Below are 20,146 nucleotides of genomic sequence, written 5' to 3' on the forward strand. Positions count from 1 at the left end.
ATAAGCTTAATGCCCCAATACCCGATAAGGTCTATCCGAGTATAATTTTGTAATTCACTCCACTATGCCGCTATCTAGGACATAGTAAACTGGTTTGGATAACATTTTTAAATATTTTATGTAATAGTGGTTTGATTCGAAACGCTATATTAAAAATCGCACAGTCTTAATTGGTCTAAATAACGAAACACTTAATCTGAAGAGTTTTTTGTTTGAACGCGCTTGTCTCACGAATTGCGGAATTGCCGAATTTTTTTTTAGTATTTTGGTACAAATAAAAAGTGACTTCCTGTCTGTGCCCAATCTTATATATATAAAATTCTCGTGTCACAATGTTAGGCCGCGCTCTCCTTCGAAAGGGCTTTACTGATTTTAACCAAATTTTATATGCGTATTCAGTGGGTCTGAGAATCGGCTACTGGGTACTTTTTATATCGATAATGCATTTGTTGAATAAATAATCGTAAATTATTACAACTCGAGACTGACGGCGATCATTGTTTGTGCGACGGGGTAGCGATGGACGTTGCCATGGTGACATACTTATTTAGTCACTTCAATAAAATAATACGGGCGAAATACTTTATATGGCAAAGAAACGTTTGCCGGGACAGGTAGTAATAATATATTATTAAGTACTGCAGTGTTTTCAGGATAGAGGCAGCACCAGCACAGACAGTAAACAAAAAGCTTTGTTCGACGTTTGACAAGGTTTTTTTTTTTTTATGAAATAAGGGGGCAAACGAGCAAACGGGTCACCTGATGGAAAGCAACTTCCGTCGCCCATGGACACTCGCAGCATCAGAAGAGCTGCATGTGCGTTGCCGGCCTTTTAAGAGGGAATAGGGTAATAGGGGAGGGTAGGGAAGGGAAGGGAATAGGGGAGGGTAGGAAAGGGAATAGGGTAGGGGATTGGGCCTCCGGTAAACTCACTCACTCGGCGAAACACAGCGCAAGCGCTGTTTCACGCCGGTTTTCTGTGAGAACGTGGTATTTATCCGGTCGAGCCGGCCCATTCGTGCCGAAGCATGGCTCTCCCACGTATAAAACGTTTCTGCCAATGTTCTCATATGACGTGTGCTGTGTGCAGCATGTCGGATTATTTATGTTCTCATAATATTATGACGTGTGCAGCATGTCGGATTTTGGGCGGATAATTTACCACATGTGATAGTGGCGCCCTCTGCTCTGACTTTAGCGTTATATTCCCTTTTACCCGTTAAAAAAAACAATATAATATCGATTATTATGAGACAAATAAAAAGATACTTCCCACTTATAAAAATAATTTCCTAGTTTATGTAAGTAGTCATTATGTACACTAATAATGTACTTTCTTTGCAGGTACTTGCTAGTTGGGACACCCATCTTAATGGTCACGTAAGGTATTATGTTTAACAATACTTATGTAAAGTTCACATGTCTACTGTCATCGGTATAGTTATTAAGGCACTTGCTCACTGGGGCAGTGATAGCGCTACCAAGGTTTGCTTATTATTGTATCCCGATTCAGGGGCCGTACAACGAAACTGTTTTGAAACTCAAACGATGCAATCAGAATGCCGCGTCCTACTCTAACAAACGCGAAATGACGTTGTTAGAGTAGGATGCAGCATTCTGATTCGATCGTTTGAGTCTCAAACGGTTTCGTTTAAAGCCTCCGGCTACTTTAACATTGTACAGCTTTTATTCAGTCCAGATAATTTCAAACAGCAAAACTGCATTTTGACATAGGTTGAAACAATCGTCAAGCGACTGAATTGTTGAATTTTGAGCAATCATATATTTTACCGTTGCCGCGTTGGTCTGGTATAAATATGGTAGTACCATTTTGTAGTGTAGTTATTATACTGATCCTACCTCAAAACCGAGCTTTCAGCTTCAGTAACAGGATTTTGGTGATGGAGTCTGAGACAGATGGACAAATTAAGCTACTACCATAAAGTTAATATACCTAGCGGAATAGAGCAACAATCTCGAACTGTCAAACGAAACCGATATTGGTTTCATCTGTGTGGAAAAATATGTGTACGTACACTTACACAAGCATGATTGAACATGATTTCTATGAGATTAAATTGTGAACGTATGGCACATGCCGACTGGACGTCAAACAAAGAGTGCTGCTGTCATGTATCACATGTCTCTTTTTACCACACAATGTTACTGATAGTGACATCTCTCTTGCTCAGGCCTTTGTTTCTCTATTCCGCTAGGTATATTAACTTTATGGCTACCATAGATTACTTTGACTTTTCCACCATCAATTTGACCCCTTTCAAAAAAGTCTGGTAGCGCCACAACACGGTTAGTGAGTATGGTGCCTAAGAGGTCATTATTCAGAGAAATTAATATTACAAGTATTACAACAATTTCACATGAAATAACAAAAAGGTCGTTAGTGATGTTAAACTGACCGACAACAACTTTCATTTGTCCAGAAAATAGTATTGTTTTAATGTTACGTAATTAAATAATAGTGAATTATAGAAATAAAATATAAATTTAGAAACTAAAAAAATACGGGATGTAGCAAAACAAAGTGATATTTAGGGCCTGTTTCACCACTTCCTGATAAAGTGCCGAATAGGCTATCCACAACTTTTTGACATATTTCCATGCTTGATCTGTCAAGTTAATTGGTGGATAGCCTATTCGTCACTTATCAGGAAGTAGTGAAACATGCTCTTAGGGTATTAAGTATACTGTGTCCCTTGTATTATTGAGTTCACTGTGAAAATAGCAGCGCCGAAAATTTACTTAAATTTTTGTATGGCGTTGAGGCGTTTAACGTTTCTCACTTATATGAATGATTGGTCTCGCGCTCGCGCCACGACCGCGCGCGCGAGACCAATCATTTATCTAAGGTTTCTCATATAAACATGGAAATTAAAGTAACTCTTTCAAAGAAATTGTCCATAACTTTTGTATGAGTAAATTCATAACGCTGGGGCGCTTACCCATGTAGATTACAAAAAAAGTTGCTCTTTCACAGCTGCTATTTTCACAGTTAACTTTGTATAAGGGACACATACACATACCAAAGTATAACCACTTTTTTAGGGTTCCGTATTATAACATTGTATACTTTATTTGAAGATGTTAAAAATGTAGGAGACAGTAAAATATGGAAATAAAGTAACAAGGAACCCACGATACTGGTACACTTAGATATAATATAGACCTCTGTAGGTACATCATAATTAGTAGTTACAGTATCTAATCATAAAACCTGTATCCTCTGATGCAACACAGCTAATTATGAGATGGTGTCATAATTTATCATTTTAATAACGATGAGACCTAGTAAGACGGAAAAGCAAGGAAAATGCACCTTATTGGCAGACTTACGGCCAAATTAGATAGAGCAAGTAGAGTCACTTAAGTGTAAAGTGATGGCTGAAATTCCCAAAAAAAATTTTCTTTATATTGGCGATTTCGCAATGCATAAAGAGCTACCCTCATATGAATTTTTGGTTAATTTTGAGAAGGACATCTATTTTCTTGCATAGGTAATTAGTAGATCATTATAATTTCCAAAATGTACGCAGTTTAGTTAATTTTACCCCTCTTTATGGATGGATGAACATTGAACAACTACAATAAATCTCAAAATATGTCATGGCATGATCTTACAATCTTCTGCAGCCACATATTCTTAACTCAGAAGTTAGAAAAGGACAAAACCGACTTTGCTTCTCTTTTCATCCAAGAATGGATAGTCAAACAACTTCCTTAGTGCAAACACTTTCTAAGATAAGAAAAATAAACCTCCCAAGTTTCGTAACAGTGTTTTTCTGGGAAAAACTAGGTGGGTGCGAAGGTATGTAGATAAGCATACAGTACACTACTTATTATATACATAACTTATTACACTATGTGACGCCAGCGACTCCGTTGTACCAAAATTCGTTTAATGCTCTAAACCTGCCTTTCCCAGAATAGGCGATAACGCCCCTTTGTGGGCGCTGAAGGTCTAAAGGGGGAGGCGGTGTGGGACCCACAAAAATGTCGGTGGGGGCGTTGTGTAGAGCCTTGGGGGTGATATATTTCATCTGGATTCATTGTAAATGGGGTGCTAAAATATAATTTTGTTCTTAAAGTGGGCAGTAGACAAAATAAGTTTGGGAGCGCCTGCTCTATACCGTACCAGTTTTAGGATAATATAAAGGATCCTAATTCCTATGTCGTCTTCTGGGATTAAATGATATTTGGTATAGATATACATTTATCTCTCTATACCAAATATCGGCAAAATCAGTTCAGTGGTTTGGGTGTAAAGCTGGTTTCTCACGCGGGAACCTATAATTTTTCCACTTCAAAAGAAGCCGCGATAGGTCTGATCGGATTGATTTACAAGTTTACTTTCATTTACGTTTACAAGTCAAAGCGTAATTGGTCATATTAATTACAAATTCCTCTTTAGTGTCAATTACAAGGTACATTCTAAGTTTTGTTGACATCTCCCGTGCAAGAAAGTGAGCTTTCTCTGTGATGAAAATTTTCTCATTATCATAATTGCATGTTTTCTTGTCGGATATGTATGTCAGGTTTATATATAAACACGGAAACATATGCCAGGTGATGTAGATTGTAGAGATCTTCTTTGTCGCCATGACGGTAAGAACTGAGATTACCTATGTATGGTCGCCGGATAGAGAGAATTGCCATTGATATTTTGCCTCTCTTACACACTTGCTGCTTGTCTCTTTCGTACGTGCCCGCAAATAACAATAACCTGCTTTCAAGATCACCAATCCTCAAATCAAAAAGTTAACCAAATTAATTATTTGGCCTAGTACTTTAACACCTGCATCGTGGGTATCGCAGACACAATAGATTTTCAATTGTTATGCAGCAGCCGGCTGCCGCTTGGGGATTGATGGGCAAAAGTAGGTACACGTGCCTGTATTCCGGTAATTAAATCCCGCAGGAACCAAGAATGTCTTCATGATAGATACCTTTAAATTTCTTTTCTCGTGGGCTACTCTAGGGTTTGTTAAGATGATTGCTTCTAAGGCAGTCACTATATTTTGCCAGAGTAGACAGAATGATAGAGTATGCCGACTTAGAACTGATGTTGAAATTTTTAAATTTGACGTATTATGACGAAAATCGTCGCTAGGGTTGTTAACTTGTTACCTACGAATTTAAAAACTATGACATATTCGCTGGACGTGTTCCTCTTTGGTCGTATTGTTGTTTGTGTTATGGCACATGCGATTAAAATTGTCAGAATCCAATTTTGAAATCTTTATTTTAAATATTTAAAAATAAATTATATCAGCCAGCGCGAGGCACATTCCGTTCATAATCCTAGTGAAACCCGACGAATTTGACAGATATTGAAACCTGTCCGTCTCTTTGCAGTCGAACTACTGGTCGTTATGTCTATTGTGATTTTGCGCTAGGAATACTTGTCGATGTAATATGTCGTCATAATATAGTAATCAACTGCCAGTGTCAAGGCAGGCAGACCTTGATGATGGTAGAATAAGGAAAAATGCATTGCTCGAGTTCATTGATTATTTATAACGAGCTGATGACTCAGACTACCTTCGCATGATTTGCTGATCAGTACTAACAAAGGTATGTAGGTTAAGTTCACTAACTTACGAAAACAGATCAGTTTTTGCTGAGACAAAAACTAGTTATTCTTTTCCTGATGCTCTTGGTTGGAGCATCCAAGTACCTTCATACCCTTTGGGTTTGAGTTACGTTTTCTTTAGCGCTTCTTTATAGAATGGCCGATCTAAATGTATGTAATGGACATTACACCAGTTGAACGTCAACTTCATACTATCAATCGCGTAGGTCTCTACTCTATGGAGTCTTGATCGGCGATTCTATAAAGAAGCGATAAAGAAAACTTCTTAGCTGAAGGGCCAAAGGCCATAGCCAAAGTCATTTTCGTTAAAAACGATGGCGAAATTCGTTATCAAAATGTATGGGATTTGACATTAGTTTTCGCAAGCGGAATGTCATTTAGCGATGCTTTATGTCAAACCGCATACATTTTGATAACGAATTTCGTCATCGTTTTTAACGAAAGATACTTTGTCTAAGGGGCCAGATTTCTGTGAAATTGAGTGAAGAGAGGTAATTACACGAAGAGACATACACACTTTCGCATTTATAAATAGCCTATTTATTGTACTAATGGTAATCGGAGTGATTTAATGACTACTTTACTTTAATTTGAGGAAGATATTGACATACACTTGACATATTTTCTCTGAAACTTGTCATTAAATCAAAGTTGTCATTAACTGCCTCCGACTCCGAGTACAGCCTTTACAAAACGTTTTCACATCGCAAAGTATTTCTAACAGGTACACCATTTAATTACATATCTTTACATTTAATTGGCAATCTATTAACAAGCATAGACCGGTGTTTATCAACCTTTATTTATTATGCGACCCCCTCTGGTATGAACAAATATTTCGCGACCACCGCCTTTTCATCAAGTACGTCATGTTGATGAATTATCCTTTAAAGTTAAAATTGTCCTACTCATTATAATATTTTTTTAAATCTCAATTTTACTAAAATGTAAACCTCTGGCGGGCCCGCTACGGACGTTTCTCGAGTCGCGACCCGCAGGGGTTCGCGACCCACATGTTGATAAACACTGGCATAGACTGACAGTAAAAGCGGAGATCTAATGAGGATTTTTTGCTATCGGCTTAGAAACGCCCCTAGGTAATAGATTCAGTAATCTATCATTGCGATCTAGCGAAAGTGAGGCCTTAAATAATTTTCGCAAGGGTATTGTTCTCAGTATGAGATCTAGTTTTTGGATTTAGATACACAAACCAATCGAATTTGGACCTTAAAACTGCGTGATTAGGGTAGAATTTTCGAAGTTCGATTCCACAGGATTGTCCAAACTAATTTGGACTCTATGCTCTAAGGGGAAGATTCATTTTTGGTTGTGTCACAATAGCAGGTTCATTAGGGTTGGCACTTTTCAATCGAGAGGGTTCTGTAACAGCGTGAGCTCTTTGTAGGGTCGCTCAGGCGTGATCAAACTACCAATTGCTTCTGATTATGGTCCCATTGTTTAAAACGGGGACATATTTTCGGCGTTTGCCGTCCTACCCTTGTTAATTTAATAGAGGGTGCTATTATATATAGTCAATGAAATGGCGCCCAAAATCGAACAATCCATACTTAATATTATAAATGCGAAAGTGTGTCTGTCTGTCACCTCTTCACGCCCAAACCGCTGAATCGATTTTGCTGAAATTTACAATGGAGATACTTTGAGTCTTGGGAAAGGACATAGGATACTTTTTACCCCGGAAAAATTGTACGGTTCCTGCGCGGTAAACGAGTTTTGTTTGGCGCAATGGAGCTGTGGGCGTCATCTAGTCCTTAAAATTTTTATATGTATTATGTAATTCTTGTAAAAATCTTTTAAATTTTTATTGCAATTGGAATTTCTCTTATATTGGTGAAACTTGGATGAATTGCAAAAAACTTTGTGTTACTTCAATCTAAATATGAATGTGACAAAAAGTAAATGTACAAACTTTTATATAAAGTTTTCAAAAACACTTTGTCACTCTCAAAATTGATACGAGTTTTGTAAAACCTCTTTAGAGTCATCTTATAAAATCACTAGATGACGCCCGCTACTCCGTTAACTCCGAACCGTACATCTTTCCGGAATTAAATGTGTCCTATGTCCTTCCCGGGATTCTAAATTTCTCAATACCCAGCAAAATCGGTTCAGCGGGCAAGAATGAAAATATGACAGAAAGACAAACAGACAGGCACATCACAATATTATAAAAGCGAAAGACACACTTTATGTGGTAGAGCCATGCTTCGGCACGAATGGGCCGGCTCGACCGGAAAATTACCACGGGCTCACAGAAAACCGGCGTGAAACAGCGCTTGCGCTTTGTTTCGCCGAGTGAGTGAGTTTACCGGAGGCCCAATTTTCTACCCTTCCCTTCCCTACCCTTTCCTATTCCTTACCTCCTCTACCCAGTAATCCTATTTCCTCTTAAAAGGCCGGCAACGCACCTGCAGCTCTTCTGATGTTGCGTGTGTCCATGGGCGACGGAAGTTGCTTTCCATCAGGTGACCCGTTTGCCCCCTTATTTCATTAAAAAAAAACTTTCGCTTTAATAATATAAGTATGGATGGAGCTAACATGTAGCTAACTACAATATACTATTATGTACATATTATGTTACAAAGAAACGAACATACATACTTTAAAAAATTAACCCTCCTTTCTTGAAATGGACGTATTGCCTGTGCAAGCATAATAACCCATGTCATGTCAATGACATAACAATATGTCAAAATATTTGACATGTGGGGTGGGCTAGTTAATTAAATAGGTTTAATACCCCGGCCCCCGGTTAGTTATCGCTAGATCTATCTGTTGATATAGTAGAGTCACAGCGTAATAATGGTAGAGTGTAATGACTCGATTATCTGGACTGCAGTTTATTATTCGTTTATCCGAACCTTTGTTTTAGATTCTAATACTATATTCTATTATCCGGACTGCAGTTTATTTTTCGATTATCCGGACTGCAGCTTTATATATCGACTATCCGGTCTTTAGTTTTTTTATCCTACTTCCCGGATTGTATTCCTAAAATGTAGAGCCTATATTATTTTTACATCTTTTTATGATATTTCTGCAGCTATATCACGTGAACGTCTCCTGATACTATATCTTTTTAACTTAAACACATACAATTTTAGATTTCTAAAAAAAATCAAGTGAATCGTAAGTCGTAACATACATGCGACAATTATAATAGGGAATTATACAAATATCGGGGCAGAGGGCTCTACTAGCACATACAGTAAAAATCCGACATGTTGCACACGTCATATCAGAATATTGAGAGAAACTTTATCAAACTTAGAACGAAACTTTCTGTTTAATGCTGGTGCTCATGGGTGTACCGAGGGGGGGGGAGGCCCCCTGGATCATGTTGACGTCCTTACTAAGTATATTATCTAGTACTTACTTTTATCTATAAAAATTAAAAATTAAGAACGAAATTTTGCCATTTGTTTGCAATGCAATATTTTTACAACTAAAAATTAATAATTTTTTATTCTTTATAAACACTTAACTTATGAAAAATCTGATTTGTCCCCCCCCCCCCCCCCTAACCCCCCGCCCCCCCCCCCCCCACCCCGGCACCAGAACTTGGGTAACTGGGTACGCCCATGCTGGTGCTGCCTCTAGCGTGAAAACATTGCAGTAATAGTATTAGATGATAATAGTCCGGATAATCGAGTGTGTACTGTGATATCGATCGCCGGTCGTTATGTGATTATGTGAATCGCAACAAGTGCCTGTATAGTGTATACGTTTCATTCTTAAGTATAGTTTAGCTACGTGTATATTAGTAGTAGGTGGTACTACATAAAAGTCGATTCAGGAACAGGGCTGTAGCTACAGTCAGATTTGAGGTAGGGCAGCATTGGTTACAGGTAGGGCGGAAGTACAAAAAAATAATCATAATTTATTGATTTCTTGGGTTTTGGTATTTTTAAGGTAGGGCATTATGATTTTAAGGTAGGGCGTTGCCCCCCAATGCCCCCCTCTAGCTACGGCCGTGTTCAGGAAACAAACTGTTTTGCTCTGTAATATAAAAATAGTAGGTATAGATTGTTTTTGGTAATCTGAATAGTAAAGTCCCAGTTAAGTACCGGACCCAATTCTAGAGCAGCGGTTCTCAAACTTTTTTCGCGGTGGAACCCTTTTAAGAAGCGACATTTTTAACAAAAGGAATTATAAGGATGTTTTGTCTTTGAATGAATTGTCTCTATGCTGGTGTCTTGTATCGCTCGCGGAGCCCCAAGCCTTTTGCGGAGCCCCTTTGGCTTTTGCCAAAGAGATATTCGACACAAATCACGTTTATTAATTAAACTGCTGGAAAATCTATATTTTATATTATACTACTATAGTATACACTAATAGACTGATATAAAATGCATAGAAAATTCACTCTCATGTAGACAATAACCATTGAAATCGATCAGTTAGCGCGGTGTGAAGAACATTGTGCATGGGAAATGGAATTGTAGGTTAGTTTTTATGGTGTAACTCTTCCTATTGGATATAGAATAATATTGAAGCGAGCAAAAACTGACAGTTTAACACTTTGTTGGGACTGGTGGGAGATATGATATGATATTTAATAAATAATTAAGTTTTAGCAAAGGCTAGATAACAGACCGCGTAAACACTTCACAAACCTAAGTCCTAACGTTTAGGTCTCCTAGTATAGCATTAATTGAGATTTGAGCCTTAGGCATGTTAGGTCAGGTATATTAAGACCACTTTGTGTCAAAGATTACATGGACGAAAACGTTTTTACTCTTAAATTTACATATTCTGATAGAATTATGTTAGAAAATGTGCTTAAGTTTATGGACTCTTTCTGTTTCTTCAGGTAATTTATTAAAAAAACTGCACCTATTGAGTCAATACTAAATAGGTACAGGTTTTTTTAATTAATAAAAGGTATAGGTAGAAATATGTAGTACCTATAGGTACTGTTTCAAAATGTCTTAATGTCTACCTAGCTTTTATACTATTGTATATTATTGTATGTTTAATAAAGAATAAAGAATTAGTTAAGAAATCAGATGATCCAAAAACCCAAAATAATGACAATTCACACTACGTTTAAAATAAAATAAGAAAACTTCATTACGATCAACAATTGCTGATGAAGGTGTAATCAAAGATTAATTGTAAATGACCATAGACTATATTTTGTTCCTACTCTATAGATTGTCTATATGACCATAGACAATCTATAGAGTACGAACAAAACACGCTCGAAACAAAAGTCCCAAACAATAGTTTCACAAAGATTGACGACCACTGTGCCACTTACGCCAATCTTAATAATTCCAATTGTTTGGATTATTTTCTTATCTGTATTAGTAGAAAGTGGGTTTTGGGTCAGAGGAATGGGGTTTTTAAAGAATATCACGGAACACAGTATAAATTATATGCAGTACATATTCTTCATACAAGTATATTGCCATATTCGCAGGAATGTGTGTGACTTCGGTTAACTTTAGCAGGCAGAAAAATGTATTTAACTCGATTTATGGTTTAACTTAAATCTGTGTTGCATAGCTTAGTTACGCTACTGGATAGATTTATACTGTGTCAAAGGAATGGTCTGTATCTCAGTATATCTTAAGGTTAATTAAGAACCAAATCAAGAGTACCTTTTACGGATGAGATGAAATAGTATAGATGTAACCATAAACAAAATTAATAAAATTATATTTAATTTTTTTTTGCACACAAGTGCCTCGGTATTAATGTAGATTGTATATTATACAGTGTGTAACAAAAATAAGTGATAATACTTTAGGGTTTGTACGTGTTCCTTGTAGAGAGTTCACTGTGAAAGTCGCAGCTCTGAAAGACGAATAATTTTTTTCACTTTTGTATGGGCAAGGGCCCGAGCGTCACGAGTTTCCCCATACAAAGGTGAAAAAAAATTTTGGTCTTTCAGCGCTGCTTCTTTCACAGTGAACTCTCTACAAGGAACATGTACACACCCTAAAGTATTATCACTTATTTTTGTTACACCCTGTATATCTATTCTTCATGTCTAAAAACGAGATCAATACTGGGTATACAGACGCATAAGTTAAATAATATATACATACGGTCAAGTCTTACCACAAAAGATTTAAACATCTATTGAACAGTTGTTTTGAGACCATTTTGTACTGAATTTTTTTTCTAATCAACTGTTTAACAGGTGTTTAAATCTTTTGTAGTAAGACCGTTAATGTTTTGCTCTTGTCTTATACGTTAGAAGTTAGAACTTATAAAGTGGATTGACACACACAGACTAAACGTTGACAGAATTTACAGATAGACATCGAAGTAAAAAATTGGGTTTTTACCCTCTAGGTACCCCGTAATACCTCGAATCTCGATCGTGGGACAGACACAATAGATTTTCAATTGTTATGCGACAGCCGGGTGCCGCTTGGGGATTGATGAAGCGCAATAACAACTGCCGAACATGGTTCTTAACCCAGAAGTCAGAAGATTCTCCCAACAATTAAATAACACCATATAATTACATGGAACACTTTCCTTCATTAGCAAGGGCTTTTCACTTTCATGTAGCTCCAAATCATTTATCTTATATCAATCAGAAAGTTAATAACAGATTAGGAACCTGTCTTGCTGCTTCTGGCTGCCGCATCTTTGGCATAACTGAGTTAACGCCTCCGTGGTCTAGTGGTTAGAGCGTCGCTCTCGACTTCGGAGGTCGTGGGTTCGAATCCCGCGTTGGAAACATGTTATTTCCAAGTTTGGTTAGGACAATGCAGGCTGATCACCTGATTGTCTGACAAGTAAGATGATCCATGCGTCGGATGGGCATGTAAAAAGTCGGTCCTGCGCCTGATCTCTCGCCAGTCGTGTCGGTCTTCCGTCCCACTGGGTTATGAGAGTAAAGGAATAGAGAGTGCTCTTGTGTACTGCGCACACACTTGGGCACTATAAAATTACTCCTGCGTACCTGGTCTGGTTTCAATGAAACCGGCCACCGTCACCGAAACCGGTGTGGGGAGTATTATTATTATAACTGAGTTAGTGGTTACTTTTGCCACCTTATAAAATATTGTTAAGGTGCCCATATACGGGACAATTTGTCGTTTCGATCGATCGTCAAGAAAATCGTCCAACCGATCTTTTGAACGTAAAATCGTTTGCGATATTGCTACACACGTACAATTTGTCGTTCGATTTTAACATCGAGGAGATAAATCGTTACGATAATTGTCCCGTGTATGGCCACCTTTATCCGCGACTTTGTCCACACAACACGTCATAGTTGATCAAAGATGAATAATTTTCCCCGTTTTTTTTCACATTTTCCACCGTTTTTTCGCTCCTATTGGTAGCAGCGTGATCTTTTGTAACCTTATGCCTTTCTAGATAAATTGCCTATTTAACACAAGAAGAATTTATCAATTCGAACCAGGGGGGTGAGTCAAGATCTTTTCTTTATGGAATCGCTGATCAAAATGTATGGAATTGACATAAGACGAGTCGAACGTCAACGTCATATTAACGAACGCTTATGTCAATTCCATACATTTTGATCGGCGATTTTTTCGTTATCGCTTCGTTATAGAAATAACGAAGCGATAACGAAAAAATCTTGGCTAAATGGCAAGTAGATCCGGAGGTTAGCAGTTAGCACGTTCAAACAAAATAAATGTGTATACTTGTGCACTTGTAAGCTAACCTGAACCTAGTATTTTGTAGATCTAACCTATTAAGTGTATAAATAGTGTAAACAGTAAAGGCTACATTTATCAGAGTGTCGCAATACAGTTCTCACGCGTTCCGCTTCGGTCACGGTGGCCATTTGTTCTACTGTATTTCATAAACCTTAACTTTGGGATTTTTGTGGGTAATGGTTTACTAGGGAAAAAATTAGAAGGTGTTTTCTTCCCCGAAAATACTTAATTTCATTGATGGATCTTGAAAGACTCTTAAGGCCGCTATATACGAGATCCGACTGAAAGACTCGTAAGGACCATACGAAGCCGAATCAGAATATCAAATCCGGTTCGGACTGATCGCAGGCCGACCTGACCGGACTCGTGTAAACAACATGGAGAAATGGCTTCAACCTCTTTTCCATGTTGTATACAGAGCTCTAACGACAATGGATATGCTATAGAAGATGATAAAGAAGGATAGATCGGCCTGCGTCCTACTTACACATAATATTTATTGGGATTAAACGTACCCATGGGTCAAATATGTCACTCCATCCTGTGGCGTAAGTCGTAACTATAGGGATTAGAGCCCTATGAGTAAAAATCGTAACGTTATTAATAAAACAATGTATAAAAAAATTCTGACCTTACGACCTCTTGCGCTGGGGCTCTTTTGGGTCGTGGGCCCGAGGCATTTTGCCAGCCTCGCCACCCTATAGTTACACCACTGTACATGAATGAAAAGACATGATACTTTAAAGTAGGGTTAATGTTAACCCAGATTTGAGAAAATGGACGTTAGTAAGGTTTATAACTACAAGCTTTGCCGGGTCAACTAGTATCTTATAAAGTCACTTAACTCCTATTACATTAAATTGGGCTATAACTTTTACTTGGGCGGCAACTACTGAGAAAATCGAAATTGACTAGTAAACAGCCTAATAAAATTACTATAAAATGTACTTTGTTAGTTGTAAATGAGAGAAATTGTAAAATAGCGATAAAATTATGTAAAGTAATGAGTAAGGTAAAGTGTTTTCGTGTTGTTCATTTACTCGATACTCATATTATCGAGCAAATGTCTCAGATCCGACATACACGAAGAGGCGCCTGGTGCACTCGTGTTTTTTTTAATGAAATAAGGTGGCAAACGAGCATACGGGTCACCTGATGGAAAGCAACTTCCGTCGCCCATGGACACTCGCAGCATCAGAAGAGCTGCGTTGCTGGCCTTTTAAGAGGGAATAGGGTAATAGGGGAGGGTAGGGATGGGAAGGGAATAGGGGAGGGTAGGGAAGGGAATAGGGTAGGGGATTGGGCCTCCGGTAAACTCACTCACACGGCGAAACACAGCGCAAGCGCTGTTTCACGCCGGTTTTCTGTGAGAACGTGGTATTTCTCCGGTCGAGCCGGCCCATTCGAGCCGAAGCATATTATATCTCTCGTGTATATTATATCTCTCGTGTTTTCACAAACTGTTAATAACTGCCGTACTCAGAGACGAATATTAATTACGTAACTGTAATTAAATAAAGATTTTGTCATAATTTAATGACGAGTTTGACAGATAATGTCCCATACATTTTCTGTCAAATTCTCTCTTCATTGAATTGAAGTTAATCGTCATTAAATCTCTCTGATGGGGGCCGTAACGATTTTCCGACGCTTTACTACCGAACTATGTATCCACTGGATTCAAATGGTCTTACGTGTCGTTGTCGTGTTAAACAACTGTCATATTATGACACGAATCTAAAGACCTCATTGGTAGCTTGGTCTCTAATCGAAACGACTTTCGAAGTATGAGAATTGTCGCCTTTAAGACGTAAAAGATTGAACAAAGTGAAAGATCCAATAAAAGTTTATCTACAACTTGTAAGTTAACGGTTGTAATTTTATTGCGGTTTTCTGATTAGATTGTTATAAAGTAATTCGGTTATGTTCGTAACACTTTTTAAAGTTAAGTTCTGATGGGTTTCAAATATTTTGGACTTCCTTTATATTTGTATTATGGGAGTATTATTACTGGGCATATTTTGAATCCACGTTATTGACTTGAATATTCACTAACTTAATAGCTCTTCTTCCTGTTTTGAAGTCAGCTAAAAACCGAATTCAAAGTAAGTTTCTCTGGCTTCATTTGATAACAAACAAAATGTAATAGCAACACGTAATTTCTATTTATATTTTAATGAAGTACCTACTAAATTTTTGTTGCTCAAGTATAGGCATGATTAAAATTATTCATTAACCAAAAAAATCTATTGTTCTTGTTTGAAATGTCTGTCAGTTTTAAAATTAGAAAAATAGATTTTAAGAGTCTGTACATCTGAATCTAAGCGGAAAGTTGCGAAACCTTGGACAATCTAGTGTTCATTTCACATCAAAAAATAAAGATTTTGTCATAATTTAATGACGAGTTTGACAGATAATGTCCCATACATTTTCTGTCAAATTCTCTCTTCATTGAATTGAAGTTAATCGTCATTAAATCTCTCTGATGGGGGCCGTAACGATTTTCCGACGCTTTACTACCGAACTATGTATCCACTGGATTCAAATGGTCTTACGTGTCGTTGTCGTGTTAAACAACTGTCATATTATGACACGAATCTAAAGACCTCATTGGTAGCTTGGTCTCTAATCGAAACGACTTTCGAAGTATGAGAATTGTCGCCTTTAAGACGTAAAAGATTGAACAAAGTGAAAGATCCAATAAAAGTTTATCTACAACTTGTAAGTTAACGGTTGTAATTTTATTGCGGTTTTCTGATTAGATTGTTATAAAGTAATTCGGTTATGTTCGTAACACTTTTTAAAGTTAAGTTCTGATGGGTTTCAAATATTTTGGACTTCCTTTATATTTGTATTATGGGAGTATTATTACTGGGCATATTTTGAATCCACGTTATTGACTTGAATATTCACTAACTTAATAGCTCTTCTTCCTGTTTTGAAGTCAGCTAAAAACCGAATTCAAAGTAAGTTTCTCTGGCTTCATTTGATAACAAACAAAATGTAATAGCAACACGTAATTTCTATTTATATTTTAATGAAGTACCTACTAAATTTTTGTTGCTCAAGTATAGGCATGATTAAAATTATTCATTAACCAAAAAAATCTATTGTTCTTGTTTGAAATGTCTGTCAGTTTTAAAATTAGAAAAATAGATTTTAAGAGTCTGTACATCTGAATCTAAGCGGAAAGTTGCGAAACCTTGGACAATCTAGTGTTCATTATGTTATATTGTCGGTGTTGGTTTTGTATCTGCGAAATGTCGTACGGGAGGCGCGGTTTTTAGGGTTCCGTAGCCAAATGGCAAAAAACGGAACCCTTATAGATTCCTCATGTCTGTCTGTCTGTCCGTCCGTATGTCACAGCCACTTTTCTCCGAAACTATAAGTGCTATACTATTGAAACTTGGTAAGCAGATGTAATCTATGAACCGCATTAAGATTTTGATACAAAAATGGAAAAAATATTAAAAATTTTAGGGGTCCCCATAGGACTGAAACAACTGAAACAAAAGAAATTCATCATCAATCATCTAACCTATGCTTGTGGGGTATCTATGGATAGGTCTTCAAAAATCATATTGAGGTTTCTAATATCATTTTTTTCTAACCTGGAAAGTTTGCGAGAGAGACTCTTCCAAAGTGGTAAAATGTGGGCCCCCCCCCCCCCCCCTCTAACTTCTAAAGTAGGGGCATGATAAGTCAAAAAAAATATGATGTACATTACTATAAAAACTACCAACGAAAATTGGTTTGAACGAGATCTAGCTAGTATTTTTTTATACGTCATAAATGGTAAACCTTAATTTGACTTTCATTAAATCAACTGAAAAATAAAAATAAATCAAAAACCTTTTAATTTCATAAATATAAACCTTATTGCTGCTTAGGAACCCGAGACCAGAGTCCAACTCGCACTTGGCCGGTTTTTTTGATCGGGAAATGCCATTCTGCATCCCCGGCAGCGGCGCGAGCTGGACGGAGACGCGAGAGTCTATGACATGCCCTCCGTGACTTTCGTCCGCATGCGAAATGCGAAAGTGTGTCTGTCGCTCTGTTACCTCTTCACGCCCAAACCGTTGAACCGATTTTGCTGTATTTTATGCCGATACTTGGAGTCCCGGCAAAGTACATAGGATACTTTATATCCCGGAAAATAGTACGGTTACCTCGCGATTAACGAATTTTGTATCTACAGACTACTACAGAGTCGTGGGCGTCAGTAAGTAATATTGTGATCTTTCGCTCTATCTGACTGCAGCCTGAAGGCGCGTTCAGACGTGTTTTCTGCGCGTACGCGGTGTTTGTGGAAATGTATGAAAATAAGCTTTATGTAATTAGCATAGAACCGCAAACTGCTATATCGTTTGGGACAACACGCGACGCGCGTTGAATCCGCGCGCCCACAAAACGCGCAGACAACGCGCACGTCTGAACGCGCGTTAACGGCGTGTTTATTTTCCGTGTAAAACTCTGTTATTTGCGAAACGATAGAGGTACTTACTATTTACATTAAACATGGCGCCGGCCAATAATGATTTTATGTAATTTAAATCATACATTTCGAAATGGCGTTAGATTACTTTATGATTCATGTATTATGGTGTTCTAGTTATTTAAGCTCTATCATATTATGACTAACAGCTGCGCTCTGAGAAATAATAAATTATTATTATTAATAATTATTATAATTATCTTTATATAAATCAAGAGTTTGACAGAAAATGTATGGAGTTTTCTGTCAAACTCATTATTTAAATTAAGGTTATCATCATCAAATGTCGATAGAGTCATACAATATTACTACGTGTTACTTGATACGGAGCGGAATGCATATTCTATTCCGCTCCTTATCAAGGTTAGGTTACAAAAGTGTTTAAGATGCGTATCCAATGTTTGTTTACGTATAAACAATCTGTCTTTCTGATGTAAACTTTTCGCCTCTATGTTGTAAGTCTGCTAACATTGAATTTGTCATATTATGCAAGACTGGTCAGTGACATAGTACGAATTGCGTAGGTGATACGTCTGTGAATAGCCAATGTTAATACTTAATTGGCTATTAGATTTTGGCTATTGTTTTATATACTGGCTTCCTAAAGAGGTGGCTCTATGGTCGACTGTGGATAATTATTATACTTGACTGCAAAGGAAGAAGGCTTTTTTCGAATGTAGTATGCTGTATGCATGTATATTCTTTGGCATGCTTTAGGACTTCATTTTGTAAACTTAGTTTAATATTCTTCTTCGTAAAGGCTGTTGTTAGCATGATACTCGGAACACTTTTTTGTATCATGTAATTTTTTTTCACTGCAGTGTATTTCAATAACAATTACCATTTTCTTAATTCGAAGACATCTTAATTTACAATAACATGACATGTCAGCAGTCTTTCTAATCTGTGGCACAAAAGCAAGATGTATGTAAATGAGTTTTCCCTTTTCGCATTCATCAGTTCCAATAGTACAGTGGCCAGTGGCTCACAACCAATTAACAAACTTTTTAAATGGAGCATGGTTTAAGGCCATGGGCCGTTTTTTAACCGACCGTAAATTGGAGGTAGTAAGTCAAATTTTTCATAGTTGTATTAATTCATGAAGCCCCAAGCGGCCACATCCAACCGCGATAACAATAGATAAGCTATTGTGTCTCGTTTCTCCGCGAAGCATGCTATGAATTTCCGTATCAATATTCTTCTGCGAGTGAAAGAGACAAGCAGCGATGAGTATTGTACAATATTATAGAACCGCATTTCTTTTACTTTCAGAATAACCAGAGATCGCCCAATGGTCGAAATTCGACCTTAGTTTCAACGACATTAGGACTACCACCTATATTTTGTAAAAAAAATTGACTTTATCATTTTTTTTTCAACTCTTGTCTCTGGGAATTAGCTGATCTCAGACTGGCCGTGTAAGCATTGTCTAATAGTATCTTAAATTCAATAAAAAAAAACTATAGGTAATCCATTTTCAGTTTGTCAACTTGTTGTCAACAGACTTCAACCATAAATAAAAGAGTATAATTCGTATGTATAGGCTTGTCACTCAAAAATCTGTCATTTCTCATGTGTGTGTGTTGTAGTGTGTGTAATGTTTTATTTGTTAAAAAATGTATGATAAAAGCATAATTTCAAAATAATATTAGTTCGATGCACTCCTTCACCATATAAACTATAACTGTGCAAAATTTCATGCACCTACGTTTCCCCATTTTTTGTAAAAAGGGTTACAAAGTTTTTCGTTCGCGTATTAATATTATGATTTTAACCACTGGGTTACAGATTATTACTGACTTTAACCACTGGGTTAAACTCAATGGCACTAGATGTTACCCGCGACAACGCCTGATTCTTCGCTCCTATTGGTCATAGAGTGATGGCCAATTTATGGGTATTTAGGGTAGCCAATTTATTGAGGAAGACTTAAGGCTACATAGACATAAGTCTTCCTCGATAAATTGGCTACCCAAAACCATTTAAATAATTTTTCGATTCGATCCAGTAGTTCTTGAGATTTACGCGTTCAAATAATAAAACTCTTCAGCTTATAATATTAGTATAGATTTGGGTGGTCTTCAAAACACTAGAGGGTCCAAAGTTGAGAAGCACTGCACGACCGTATAACCTTTCAAGTGCACTTTCAGTCGCGTTGCGCAGGCGCAAGCCAACCTGTCGCGGACCCCGGGTCTAAAGTTCACCACAAATTCACTTTTAGTATGCCACAACAGGTAGATGGCAGATACGGTCTTGGGAGCAGGGAACCGCCTTAGCATTGTATGCAACCACTATAAATTAATACTTTACAAGACGGTGACTAAAGACTTTTTTACCCGACTATGGCGAAGTAGAGGAGGGTATGATTTT

The 20,146-nt window shown here is 37.4% G+C and overlaps 1 protein-coding gene across 3 annotated transcripts in view; it reads left to right on the forward strand.

The window, feature by feature from the left end:
* The window catches only part of LOC121735849, a 274,574-nt gene that overhangs the window by 20,725 nt on the left and 233,703 nt on the right, over window positions 1–20,146 (forward strand). The window contains exon 1 of one of the 3 annotated variants that reach the window (XM_042126805.1): window positions 1,367–1,385. The exons of the other annotated variants lie outside the window; for them this stretch is intronic. The gene's annotated coding sequence lies outside the window, so the exon portion shown is untranslated. Of the gene's footprint in view, window positions 1–1,366; window positions 1,386–20,146 lie in introns of those variants that run through there. 3 annotated transcript variants of the gene reach the window in all.

This window comes from Aricia agestis, chromosome 18 (genome assembly GCF_905147365.1).
Source record: "Aricia agestis chromosome 18, ilAriAges1.1, whole genome shotgun sequence".
NCBI classification, from domain to species: Eukaryota; Metazoa; Arthropoda; class Insecta; order Lepidoptera; family Lycaenidae; genus Aricia; species Aricia agestis.